Here is a 13,593-nt window from a genome sequence, read left to right as displayed (position 1 = left end):
GGTTTAGTCCTCATGAAGCTCTTATAACAACGCTCCATTTCACCACTATTTTGAAATTCGAAATACTTCATGTCCATTTCTTCTCGTAACGCACTCATTTTCTCCGCCACGGTGGCCGCAACTCTAGTGTTAAACTCATCGTCGCCCGCCTCGATCCCGTTTCTCGTCGTCATTCTAAAGAATGAAAAAACGATTAGTCACGAACGTATAAAACCACACGCACAACACCGCCCCATCTTACTCAACACTCGTCGTACATCACTTGTAGACACAATTTGCACCCGTAATAAGGTTTGCAAGTCCTTAGTATGCGCACACGCCGTATCAACTTGTTAGTACAACGACCGCCTCGCTCGATGATAAAACCAACACAAACAAAAATCCTACGCGATAAAACACATGCAAGAAGTAATATCATAACACAAGTCACAATCCTAGTTAGTTCACCTACACGCTAAGGCACTAACCAAGTCCCCATCCGAACCGTTCACCTATAAGTCCCGCAACAAATAAGCACACACGAAAGTCTAAGCCTAGGCACCTATCTCAAATCGCCTAAATCCCTTAGACCATGCTCTGATACCACTTGTAACGACCCAACCCATTATCCAATCGAACAAGCATCAAAAAAAAATTTATACAGCAGAGGGGTGCGTGGCGCGCAGCCCCTTCTGTGCGCGGCGCGCACAAGGCTGATCAGGTTCTGTCCGAAATTTTCAATTTTCAATTAAAGATCTCCCACTTCCCGACACTTTTAGACGAAACGGTTTTCACAACACATAATATTAGAAAAAACTAACGCGTTCCAATAATAAAATGAGTTTTACGACACCGGGCCCACATTGGCCGTTTTACGACCAAGTTCGACCACATGATTTTAACACAAAATAAAGACCGAGCATGGCGATTAGAGATACGCTACCCCATCCTAATCAATCCAAAAGCACGTCTTCTAAAGCAATTACGCAAGTCCACTAGTCCCCATGCTTACCCGAGCCACCACCTTCACGCGAATCTATAAAAATGTAAACAACGAGAGGGTAAGCTAACGCTTAGTGAGTGAGTATATACTACATACATATATATGCATAAAATGGACACGCTACACAATAATAATCAAATAGCACATATCGGAGCATCCATGCATAAAGGCAAGCTAATCTAAGCATACCATACAATCGTTATACAACAAGCTAACAATATCAACAATGTGAGTACACCAACGACGATATGTACCACGCCAATAAGCTACACCCAGAGAGTTAGCTACAACACAACAATACAACAATAATCCATATGTATAACAAAGCATAATACCGCCCAAGGTTAACCCCTTAACCCATTACCAAATGAAGATTGGCCGAACTACACGAGCCTTAGTAAATCTGCATCCACACAAGACTACTATCTTCAATAACACAACAACATCGAGGTTGGCCGAACTACACGAGCCTTAGTAAATCCGCAACCACGTGAGATCACTACCTCAATAAGATGACCGAACTACACGCGTCATCGTGAATCTGCATCCACACGTGATTCACTTCCCAAATCAAAACCCATGATCCCGGGATTTATAAAAATCCACATCATCGAGGTTATCCAATTCACAACTCAATATCAACCCTTCGCCTTTGGGGTTATATAATTCACATCACACGCACATGTGATAACGTACACACAAAGTGTGCACCTCGCCAAAGGTGGTCAACCAAAACGCACAACTGTGCCAATTGGACCTATTACACAAGTCCATCAAATCCACCTATATGTGAAGTGAGCTCTATAACCGAGAACCACTTCACCCGACCCGCACCCATCCTACACATACATATGTACATAGGTTATTAACACTCACCTTGTCGTCTTGAAGAGTGCTACCGAATAATTCGCAACTCGTCAATGGAAAGTACCTATTCCATTATCACAATACAAACAACACACTTAGAGTAGATTTACAAACCAACTCAAATCGACACTTAGTGCAATTTTGACCCACCGCACTTCCAAGCACAAACCGCGCCCAAACTACTAAATAATCACTAACACTAGTGACAATGGCCCTAATATGCCAATTTAACCCAATCATAAGTGTTAAACACTTATCATTCTCAAAATCACCCATAAACTCTAATTTTGACTCATTTCAAAATTAGTCTTTCAAATACATTAAAATGGGTTCCAACACTTCCATAATAACTAAACCTGGTGATTAAACCCAATCACAAGTTCTAATCATGGCCAAGTGGGTTTCCAATCCAAAACCCACCAACAAAAACAATAAACCCGATTACTAGCATCCAAGAACTCACTTCAAGAGTTTAAATGGGTTTCTATACAATTCAAGTTCAAACCCTAACTTTGAGTATCAAATCAAACATTGAAATTTGGAGTTAGAACTTACCACATCAACCAAAATGTAGCTAGAAACGAGGTGAACAATTTTAACACTCGAGCTTTTGATTGATTCAAGCTTCTTCTTCTACAAAACCCCAAATCTCTCTCTAGAAATCTCTCACTCTCTCTAAGAATGGATGAAAGTGTTGAATGGATGTGAAAGTGATCCAAAATTGGATCCAAACCAGCTGATATGGCCTGAGATCCGTCCTCAAGTGAAAAGACCAAAAAGGCCCTCATTTAAATCTAATTGGAAAAAGACAGAAATTCTGTCGCAGGTGAGGTGCGCGGCGCGCACCCTTACCCTATGTACACCATAAATACTCTATGTACAATAAATATTAGGGTCTTACACATAGTGATCACCCTCTTTCATTAAAATATTGCAACCCAGATAAACATTCATGTTTGTTTTCTTAGCATCCTTCTTCTCACTCCTTAACCCCTCTAGATTGATATTCAAGAATTTGGCCACCAAATTCACGGAATGCCCACCCGCCGAAGGCTTTAAAGCCTTTGTACCATCATCATCATGAAGGATGGAGGCGATGGTGTTTGGAATGTGAGCATTCCAACCATTATAGATCAAATGGTTAAGTCAAACATCGATATAGTACATCTTCTCAAAGTTCTCAACTCGACTATTTATCACTCGTGAGACAACCATATGGATCATATGGCGGATGAGGGACCTAATGTTTATCATTAAAGTTTTTCCAGGGATGAAGGGTCCCTCAGCCATGAGGCCCCACTTTTGGTCAAAGTCAAAGGTGGAAAGAATAATTTGGAAATTTTGCAAGTAAGCCCATAACAAATCAGGGTTGTCAATGTATTCTTGATAAACTTCCAGAATTCTAATCCAATCCAGCATGCTCAAACTTCTCTCAATACCCCCCAAACGAAAGGTCATGTAACTAGCATCATTAATTGATTCAACTCGTGGTCTAAATTCATTGTGGTTAGAAACTCCCTTGTGAGAGTTGGGTATGTAGCCTCTCGAATGGTAAAGAGTGGTCACCAAGGGTTTATGGTTTGTTGCCCGTTGGTTGGGTCCGGGTAAACTACAATATACTTCAGAAGGATGTTGTACTTGCCTAAGTCTTTTAGCAGTTGCCAATCAATGTACTTGGCAACGTTGACTTGTTTAGCAAGTCGGACATTCAATCTCCTACACCACACATCCTTACCTGCTAAGTCAAAAATGGCTTGAAGCCATGGATGTAGGTAATAACCTTGGTTTCCCTCATCGTTGTGAGGAGGTGAGTCATGTGGTGGTGGTGAAGGTGGTGGTCTCGATTGTTTTTGTCGTGCACTTTTAGCTTTATTTGCCTTTTGGCGAGATGTGTCACCTTCGGCTTGTTTTTCTTTACCCTTGCTTTTTCCCTGAAATAGAAAAATAACAACAAACAAAAACCATGTTGTACCAAGTTAGCATTAATGCTATCATACCACAATCAACTCAACTAAGGGGTAACTCACCCCTACATTTAAGCTCATCAAATAATCATCACAATCCATCACTTAAAAGCTTCAAACTTTACAATGTTTTAGGCCAAATAGTCAGTGTGCAAAAATAATACAATGCTCAATTCCGCTCTACCACATAGGTGTAATTCTAGCAAACCTAAACAACCTTGCAATCATATCGAAAGCACACATTAAAACTATAGGCCATAATGCTTCATGCTTTAAATCAACTAATTCACAAGTCAAAGAGTCAAAGCTAGTCAAACCCTAAAATCATAAACCCTAATTTGCAAGTTCATAGCAAAAAATCACCAACTTTAAGGAATAAATGATAATAGCAAGATGGTAGACTAGTAATTAACCCTACATAACACCCCATTACATCTCAATTGACCGATTACAAAAAGCCCCAAATTGATGAACCCTAGATTTTCAAAGTTGTAGTTTATGCAATTAATCATGAGAAACATGTAAATCAACAACAATGTAGTCTAGATTCAACAATAATTTCGTCACTATCAACCTAAATCAAACATAATCATCATATAAAGAAAATAGAAAAACTAGAGCATGAACATCACATATAATCAAACAATTAAACAAGAATGAAGTGAGAATCATACTCTTAGAAGGTTCATTGTTGATGATTTTGCAAGATTCTTGATGATTAGTAAGTAATTAGTAGAGTGAAATTAGGGTTTTTGGGTGTGGGTGTCGGACTTGAGGGAAAAAGAAAAAGTTTTGTGTGAAAATGTGATTTGAAATCAGCCCCAAAATTCATTAAAACAGACGAAGGAACGTCGTTCCTGAAAATGGAACGTCGTTCCTGGGAATTGCCAGTAATTGGGAACGTAGTTCTTAAAATTATAACGTCGTTCCTTCACTAAAACAAGAACGTCGTTCTTAACTAGGAACATCGTTCCTCAAAACTGTGTAGAAAGTGCCACTATTTAAATTTTAAACAGAGAACGTCGTTCCAAATTAAGGAACGTCGTTCTTACTATGAAATGCAGTTTTTTCCACATAAAACACAATCTAAACCATTCACCAACTATTTTTGATCTTTTCTAGCTTACCCAAATGCATGAAATGCAATCTAAATGCTAATGCAACTAACGAAAAGGCAATATCATACAAGTCTATATGAAATGCAACTAAATGAGCTATGTACATATTTGTGAAAAGTGTTTTACGAGTCTATCACCCGACTCAACTCCACTTAAGTTTCAACTAACACCGGGGTGGTAAACCTCCCCTCATTTTGAGCTAAGGGAACCACTACCATGACAACCATCATCTAGTATTAACAACAACCAATTGTTCACTACCTTAGTTTCATTAATCAACTCCTTGAGTTTGCACTTCTCATGTTTTGATAAGTTTGACACTAGGCGTTTTCTCAAGTGCTCATCCTTTTTGGATGAGGTACGGTGAACCCGTCCATACAATTTCCTTATGGACTTGTAAACTATTTCAATTGGGTCTTTAGGCTTACTTAAAGGTGCTTTGAGCAATTCCCCACCACACTTAGTTGGTGAACCAATTTGACTTATCCTTGTAGTGCATTGCATACTAGCAACAATTTGTGGTGTGGTTAAGGAAATTGGTGGTAATTTAGCATATTTGCTACAAATGCTCATGCACTTGCCTTTGTCTCTAAGAGTCAACTTTCCGGTTCTAAAGTCAATGAAAGAACTCGCGGTCGCTAAAAATGGTCTTCCTAATACAAGTGGCACAACCGGATCTTCCTCTATATCAACAATCAGAAAATCAGCCGTGAACTCCATGCCACCTACTTTCACAATTAGATCTTTGGCGATCCCCACACTAGGGCTAATGGATTGTTCAATTAGCTTTACTCCCATTGTTGTGGGTGAAAGGTCACCAAGGCCTAACTTTTGATAGATAGAATAAGGCATAAAGTTGATACTAGCCCCCGAGTCAGCTAAGGATGTAAATGTAGAGACCCGTCCTAATCCATCCGGACGAAGTCCATATTGATTATAAACGATTCACATCAGTTTCTTACATCGCGAGGTACTTGACCTCTATATGATACATTTTACAAACATTGCATTCGTTTTTAAAAAGACAATCTTTCATTACATCGAAATTTGACAGCATGCATATCATTTCATAATATATCTAATTATAATCGACTTAATAATAATCTTGATGAACTCAATGACTCGAATGCAACGTCTTTTGAAATATGCCATGAATGACTCCAAGTAATATCTTTAGAATGAGCAAATGCACAGCGGAAGATTTATTTCGTACCTGAGAATAAACATGCTTTCAAGTGTCAACCAAAAGGTTAGTGAGTTCATTAGTTTAACATAAATAATCATTTCATAATTTTAATAGACCACAAGATTTCATACTTCCATTTCTCATAAACATACGTCCCGTGCATAGAGACAAAAGTATCATTCATATGGATTGAACACCTGGTAACCGACATTCACAAAATGTATATAAGAATATCCCCATCATTCCGGGATCCTCCTTCGGACATGATATATATTTCGAAGTACTAAAGCATCCGGTACTTTGGATGGGGCTTGTTGGGCCCGATAGATCTATCTTTAGAGTTCGCGTCAATTAGGGTGTCTGTTCCCTAATTCTTAGATTACCAGACTTAATAAAAAGGGGCATATTCGATTTCGATCATTCAACCATATAATGTAGTTTTGATTACTTGTGTCTATATCATAAAACATTTATAAAAATTACGCATGTATTCTCAGCCCAAAAATATAAAGAGTAAAAGGGAATAAATGAACTCACACATATAAATATTGTAAAACAGTTATTAAAACAGTGCATGTATTCTCAGCCCAAAAATGTAATGAGTAAAAGGGAGAAAATGAACTCACCATACTGTATTTTGTAGTAAAAATACATATGACTAAATTGAACAATGCAGGGTTGGCCTCGGATTCACGAACCTATATCATTTGTATAATAATTAAAATGTGTAACTGTAATCGAACAATTATAATTATGTGAAATTATTAGTTATATCATATTTATATTAATGTTATGTATATGTTTTCCTATATTCATTTTGTATATAAATTTTGTTATGTAATACATATTTATATATCATTTATTCACTAATGAAAATAGTAATTATAATAATATTAAGATAATATTAAATATGGTAATAATTATAATACTTTAGTTTTCTATGGAAAATAATAATGTTAATAATACTATTAGTGATAATAATAATGATATATATAAAAATATTAATTTTTTTATTGTTAATACCAGTCATGATATTAATACTAATAATATACATATGTTAATAATAGAAGTTCTAATATTTATTAAATGATAATAATAATAATCATAATCATAATAGTGATAATAATACTTAAAATGATAAATTTGATAATATTATTAATAATGCTTATAATAATATGATAAAGTTAATAATAATGTTAATAACGATAATAACAATATTACTTAAGGAAAATACTAAAATGATAATTTTTATCAATGATGATAATATATAAGCCTAGTAATAGTAATACTTAATAATATAATACTAGTAATAATGATAATGATAATAATAATTATGTTAATGATAATCATAATATTAAAGTAAATGATAACACTACTTATCATTACATTAATAATAATAATACTAACAATTAGTATCAACAACAATAATAATACTAATAATAATAATAATAATAATAATAATAATAATAATAATAATAATAATAATAATAAATTAACAAGGTATACCCTTTAAAAGCTTGGAGTAAAAAGAATGTTGCCGACAAGACTCGAACCCGTGACCTCTCGAACAACACCAACACCCAATAACCATCTGATCTGTTTCGTTTAACTGATGTTATTTGCTTCATAAAATATATTTAACTCGCGACTGTTTCTTTTTTTTTTTTCTTCTTCTTTTATACCTATTTATTTAGTTATCATCATCATCATCTAATTACTCTTTGGCCCAATAGACAAGTTAAGTCCAAGCCCAGTGCATAAATCGGGTTACCCGGTTATTTAGTACTCCGTATATGTTTCAGTTTCGGTTATCAAAAGGGGATCGGGTAACAGAAGTGTAACGCAGAGCAAAGCATCACGATTTAGGGTTTTTTTTCTTCATCAACAAATCAATCGATCAAGCATAATTTCTGATGTATCGTAGGTCATTTGTTCACCAACAATTCACAGTATCAATTTATCACAGTCTCAGTTTGGGGTTTTTAATCTTCGACAATAGCCGGAACAGAAATCTGGTTATCATTCGAAATTGGGAAATGATGGTTACAGTAACATTCAATCGATCAAATAGGTAATTGGTTCCTCCATATATCAGGTAATTAATCGATTCTTCAATATTCAACTAATTTCTTAAACCTTTTTATATATTCAGTGCTTTTGTTTGAATCGAACTAGAGTAACAATTTAATGGTATTCTTGTTGGGTTTGATTTGGGTATTTGATTGGAGGTGGGTTGGGTTTGGCCGAAACATAATTAAAACAGCATCATGTATGGCTTGATAAAAAAAATGTACTTGTTTGTGGAAAGAACAAAAAAAATAATAATATTTTAAATACATATTGTATTTAGTATTACTTGATTATGTTGAGCAAGAATATGTACATCAGCTGCAGTAGAAACACATACATATCAACAAGTCTTAGCTGTAAGAAGGCGATCTTGCAGTCTGGTTCAAGTAGCAGGTTGTGGGTTATATTGTGGGTTTTATTTGAGTAGAAACAGAAATGTAAAGCTGTAATAGCAGCAGCTGTAGCAGTTTAAATAGTTGGTGGTTTAGGGTGTTTGATTAACTAGGACAAAAAAAATAAAAAATAGAAGTGACAGAAATAGATAGCATACGAGTAGCAATATTTGCAACATTTGTGGGGTTGTGGTTGTGTTCAATAGTTGTAGAAATAGCAGTAGAATAACAGTTGTAAGTGATGATGGTGTTAATCGAATAAGATAGATGGAAGAGAGTTTAGTGAGAGAGAGAGAGAGGTGATGGGTGGTTATTGGTGTTTTCTCTGATTCGTACAAGACAGAAGTATATCATGTAATAACAGCTGTAGTTTATGACGTTCAGTGGTGGTTACATGTGGTTGTTTGAGTGATCTTGGTGGTGGTGATCGGGTAGTGATGAAGATGGTCGGTGAGGTGATGATGAACCGGCAGTGGTGAGTTCAAAGTGGTGCAGGGTGGCGGTGGTGTTGGTGAACGGGTTCTCCGTTTCTTCATGGAATGGTATATATGTCATGTATATATACAATTGATAGATTTGAAAAGAAAACATGAAACTCGATTAATAATAGTAATACACAGTAGGTTTGGATTCATAATTCAACCCTTACGGATGAATTATTAAGGATTTGTTATATGTTACTTTCATAAAGTAAATTGACAGACAGCAAAATATTTCAAGATAGTGATATGTAATAATATTTAGATACTTGTTTGTTTTTATATTGATTGAAGATGAAGATTTTCATGATATGTATATGCATATGTATATGTAAGTGATAAAGTTTAGATAGATAGTGATGGATATAAATGTGTAACCGAAAGTGGCTAGGACAACAATAACTTCACAATTTCAAAAAGGTAATTAACATGAAGTTGCAAGTTAGATGGTTGTCGAGAGAATCCTAAAGTGATGCAAAAGATGGTGCAGAGAATAAAGGATCAATCATACATATTAACTTAATTACTAATTGGAGTTTTGATTTAGAGTAAGCTTATTTGTCATCCCTTATGAACTAGGCATGTAACAAATTTTATTATTATTCAGTGTTTGATTTATATTCAATAAACATAAATACATTAATATTACTATATTACTATTATTAATAATAACTATAACAATGAAAGAAAAAAAATTAATTATAATAATATTATTAATGATAATAATAATACTACTAATAATAATATCATTTTTACATATAAAATTATATATATATATATATATTCAAACTTCTATTATGTTTTTAAATTTCATATTTTATTACTTAGATGACCGTATTAATTATACATATTAAAACAATTAACTTAAAGTATAACATTATACTTTTAATACTTTGTTAACGTTGGCAAATTATGTTCAAATTCATTTACATTCAATATAACAATTTTTAATTATTTTAATTTATCTTTTATAATAACTAAATCACATAATAGTTTACTAATATATTTAATTTATAATATATAACTATTTATATCTACATTTCTGTTTACAATTAAAAGTTCGTGAATCGTCGGAATAGTCAAAGGTCAAATGTTTTCCATATAAACAGTCCATAAACCTTTGAAACTCAACATTACAGATTTTTGCTTATCGTGTCGGAAACATATAAAGATTAAAGTTTAAATTTGATCGGAAATTCCCGGGTCATCACAGTAAACATCTCCAACCCATTTACATTTCATAGTATGAGGAAAGGCCTGGGATCACCCATTTTTAGTGGTAGGTTACACTTCTTTAAAATCTCATCATAATCCTTTTTCAAGAAAACGGTCGATGCTTGCTCAACCTCTCCCTTCTTGGCTATGAGTGACTTCAAAAATTTCCAATAGTTGGGCATATTTTCGAGAACCTCCGCCAAGGGGAGTTTAATATAAATATTTTCATTCTCGATTAGGGTTGACTTACAATCCACATCTTTTAGATGTGTATGAGGCGATGGTTGAGGATATGAGACCGGTGTCTCATATTTCTCCTTGATTGATGTAGCAAGAACCTCGACCTCGTTCCTTTTCTCCGTTGCATTCAAGATATTTTCTACCTTTCCCAATTTGATTTTCTCAAAATCACTCTCTAATTTCTTGCATGTCTACTCGGTGGCCTCCATGGACATTACAATTTTCACTTGATAGGGAATAAACTCCGCTACTTCCGAATCATCCGAAAATTTAAATACCCCAAGCTCCATTGTATCGATTTCCAATGCTTCATTCAAATCTTGCTCTTCCTCTTCAACGTCGAATGTAAAAACATGAGGACATTCGGGTTGATCCTCCTCTTTGATTGAAGCAATCGAGTTTAATTGAGCATAGTTGTGATTAGGAGTAGCATTTGATGAACTCGCTTGGTTGTTGTTTTGATTGGTAGTGTTTCTCTCGATAGGAATAACTCTTGTGTTGTTGTGGTTTTGGTTTTGTTGGTGTTGTTGAGATTGTTGGTTGCTCCGGTTGTTATTGTAGTTGTTGTTTGGGTTAACTTGAGTGTTTGATGGTAAAGTGCCTTGAGGGCTTTCGGCAACTTGTTTGAAAGTCTTCCAACGGTGCTTTCAAGGTTTTGAAGTGAGGCTTGAGGGTGTCGTATTTATTGCTTCAAGAACTCATTCTCTTTTGTTAGAAATGCTTCGATTGTCTCCACCTTCTTGATATAATTTTGCATCATCTCCTCTAGGCTTTTTGAAGGTTGGAATTATTGAGTGTTTTGTTGAGGTTGTTGAGTGTAACCTTGGTTACCTTGTGGTTGACTATAACCTTGGTTTTGATAGCTTTGATTTCCTTGGTAACTTAAGTTGGTTTGGTTGTTATAAGGTTGAGTGTTGTATGGTTGTTGGTTTTGTGAATGGAAGTTGTTTCGGTTTTGGTTATAGTTTGGGTTGTAACCTTGGTTTCGGTTTTGATTTGTAAATCCGGGTGGTGTGTTGTTTTGAGTGTTGAACGAGACTTGCTTTTGGTTAGGGTTGTAGTAGCCTTGATTTTGTTGATAAGAGTTGTTGCCTTGGTTTGATGATCCACCCCTTTGATAATTTTGATTACTCACATGGTTGACATGAACATCCGAATTCATGGAAATATCATCCAAATCAATATGGTTGCATTGGTAGATTTGAGGACAATTCTTTGTAAGATGTGGGCCATCGCACCTTTCACAACCTACTTGCATCGTGACTATTGATTGTTGCAACTTTTTCAACTCCTTCCTATATGATTGAAATTGATTATTTGCAAGCGTGACTTGACCATTGTCAATCTCCACTTGAGCTACACTTTTCCTTGAAAAATCTCGAGGTGAAGGGGTCCATTCATAAGTACGAACCGAGATATCTTCCAACAAAGTTTCAGCCGCATTTAGTGATTTATACATAAACACTCCTCCTGCGGATGAATCAAGAGTTTATCTTGTCAATAGATTAGTACTCCGATCGAACGTGTTGATGTACTCTTTCTTAATCAATCCATGTGGTGGCAAGCTCTTAACATTTTCTTGAAACGTCTCCATGCATCATACAAAGACTCATCACTCCGTTTAGTAAATGCATTAATCTCCATCCTGAGTCGTTCCGCCTTTGATGGTGGAAAGAAGTGATTGATAAAAGCATCGCTTAAATCTTGAAAATTCCTAATCGAATCGGAAGGTAGATTCCTTAACCAAACTTTCGCATCACCTTGAAGAGTAAAGAGGAATGCCCTTAACTTGTAAGCATCATCGGTAACATCTTTGTGCTTATAGAGATCACAAATATCATTAAATTTTTGAAGGTGTTCGAAAGGATTCTCCTCCATTAACCCATGAAATAGCACATCTTTGATCATTGTGAAGAAATTACCCTTGATTTTCCAATTTTCGGCCCCGATGGGCGGTTTAGTAATAGCCGGAGGCACCACCATAGGTGCCACTAACCTAGCATTCCACATTGGTGTGTCATTTGGATCATCTTGTTGTTCTTGATTAACCGACGGTGGGTTGTTGGGAATACCATGACCGATTGGATTACCCTCGGGATGAGTTGGTTGACTGTTATCATCCATCTTTTCTAAAAAAGGCAAAATCTCAAAAAAAATTCCTTAATACCCTTTCTTCTCTACGCTTGTAAACCTCGTGAACGTGTCTCTCCGGATCGGAAAATGGATGTGTAAACTCTTGATCCTTTTGGGATCTCCTTTTCATACACCAAAGTACCTAACCTTCAATCACAACACAAACACAAACGGTTTTCCAAACACAAATAATATATAAAAACAAGAAAAGTAACTTTTGCAAGGATAAATCCTTACAAAAGGATCGAACAATTAAAAGCTTAAACCAAAGATACAACTAGCTAACTGTAGTGACCTGAACTTTTCCATGTTTATATATATTAAATGAAATTGATATTTATATGATTAAGTGTTTCCAACATGTTAAGCAATCAAACTTGTTAAGACTTGATTAATTGAAATAGGTTTTATATAGACAATTGACCACCCAAGTTGACCGGTAATTCACGAACGTTAAAACTTGTAAAAACTATATGATGTCATATATATATATATATATATATATATATATATATATATATATATATATATATATATATATATATATATAGTTAACATGGTATTATGATAAGTAAACATATCATTAAGTATATTAACAATGAACTACATATGTAAAAACAAGACTACTAACTTAAGGATTTCGAAATGAGGCATATATGTAACGATTATCGTTGTAACGACATTTAATTGTATATATATCATATTAAGATATATTAATACATCATAATATCATGATAATGTAATAATTTAACATCTCATTTGATATAATAAACAATGGGTTAACGACACTTAACAGGATCGTTAACCTAAAGGCTTCAAAACAACATTTACATGTAACGACTAACGATGACTTAACGACTCAGTTAAAATGTATATACATGTAGTGTTTTAATATGTATTCATACACTTTTGAAAGACTTCAAGACAATTATCAAAATACTTCTACT

The 13,593-nt window shown here is 34.8% G+C and overlaps 1 non-coding gene across 1 annotated transcript; it reads left to right on the top strand.

Moving 5' to 3' along the window:
* The first annotated feature begins 12,060 nt into the window (after positions 1 to 12,060).
* On the top strand, positions 12,061 to 12,166 carry LOC139873940 (small nucleolar RNA R71). Its single transcript, XR_011767650.1, has one exon. It is a non-coding gene; the product is annotated as a small nucleolar RNA R71 (small nucleolar RNA).
* The last annotated feature ends 1,427 nt before the right edge of the window (positions 12,167 to 13,593 follow it).

Source organism: Rutidosis leptorrhynchoides, chromosome 10 (assembly GCF_046630445.1).
Source record: "Rutidosis leptorrhynchoides isolate AG116_Rl617_1_P2 chromosome 10, CSIRO_AGI_Rlap_v1, whole genome shotgun sequence".
In the NCBI taxonomy this organism is placed as follows: domain Eukaryota; kingdom Viridiplantae; phylum Streptophyta; class Magnoliopsida; order Asterales; family Asteraceae; genus Rutidosis; species Rutidosis leptorrhynchoides.
Note: the sequence above shows the minus strand (reverse complement) of the source record. Positions and strands in the feature narration are given on the sequence as shown.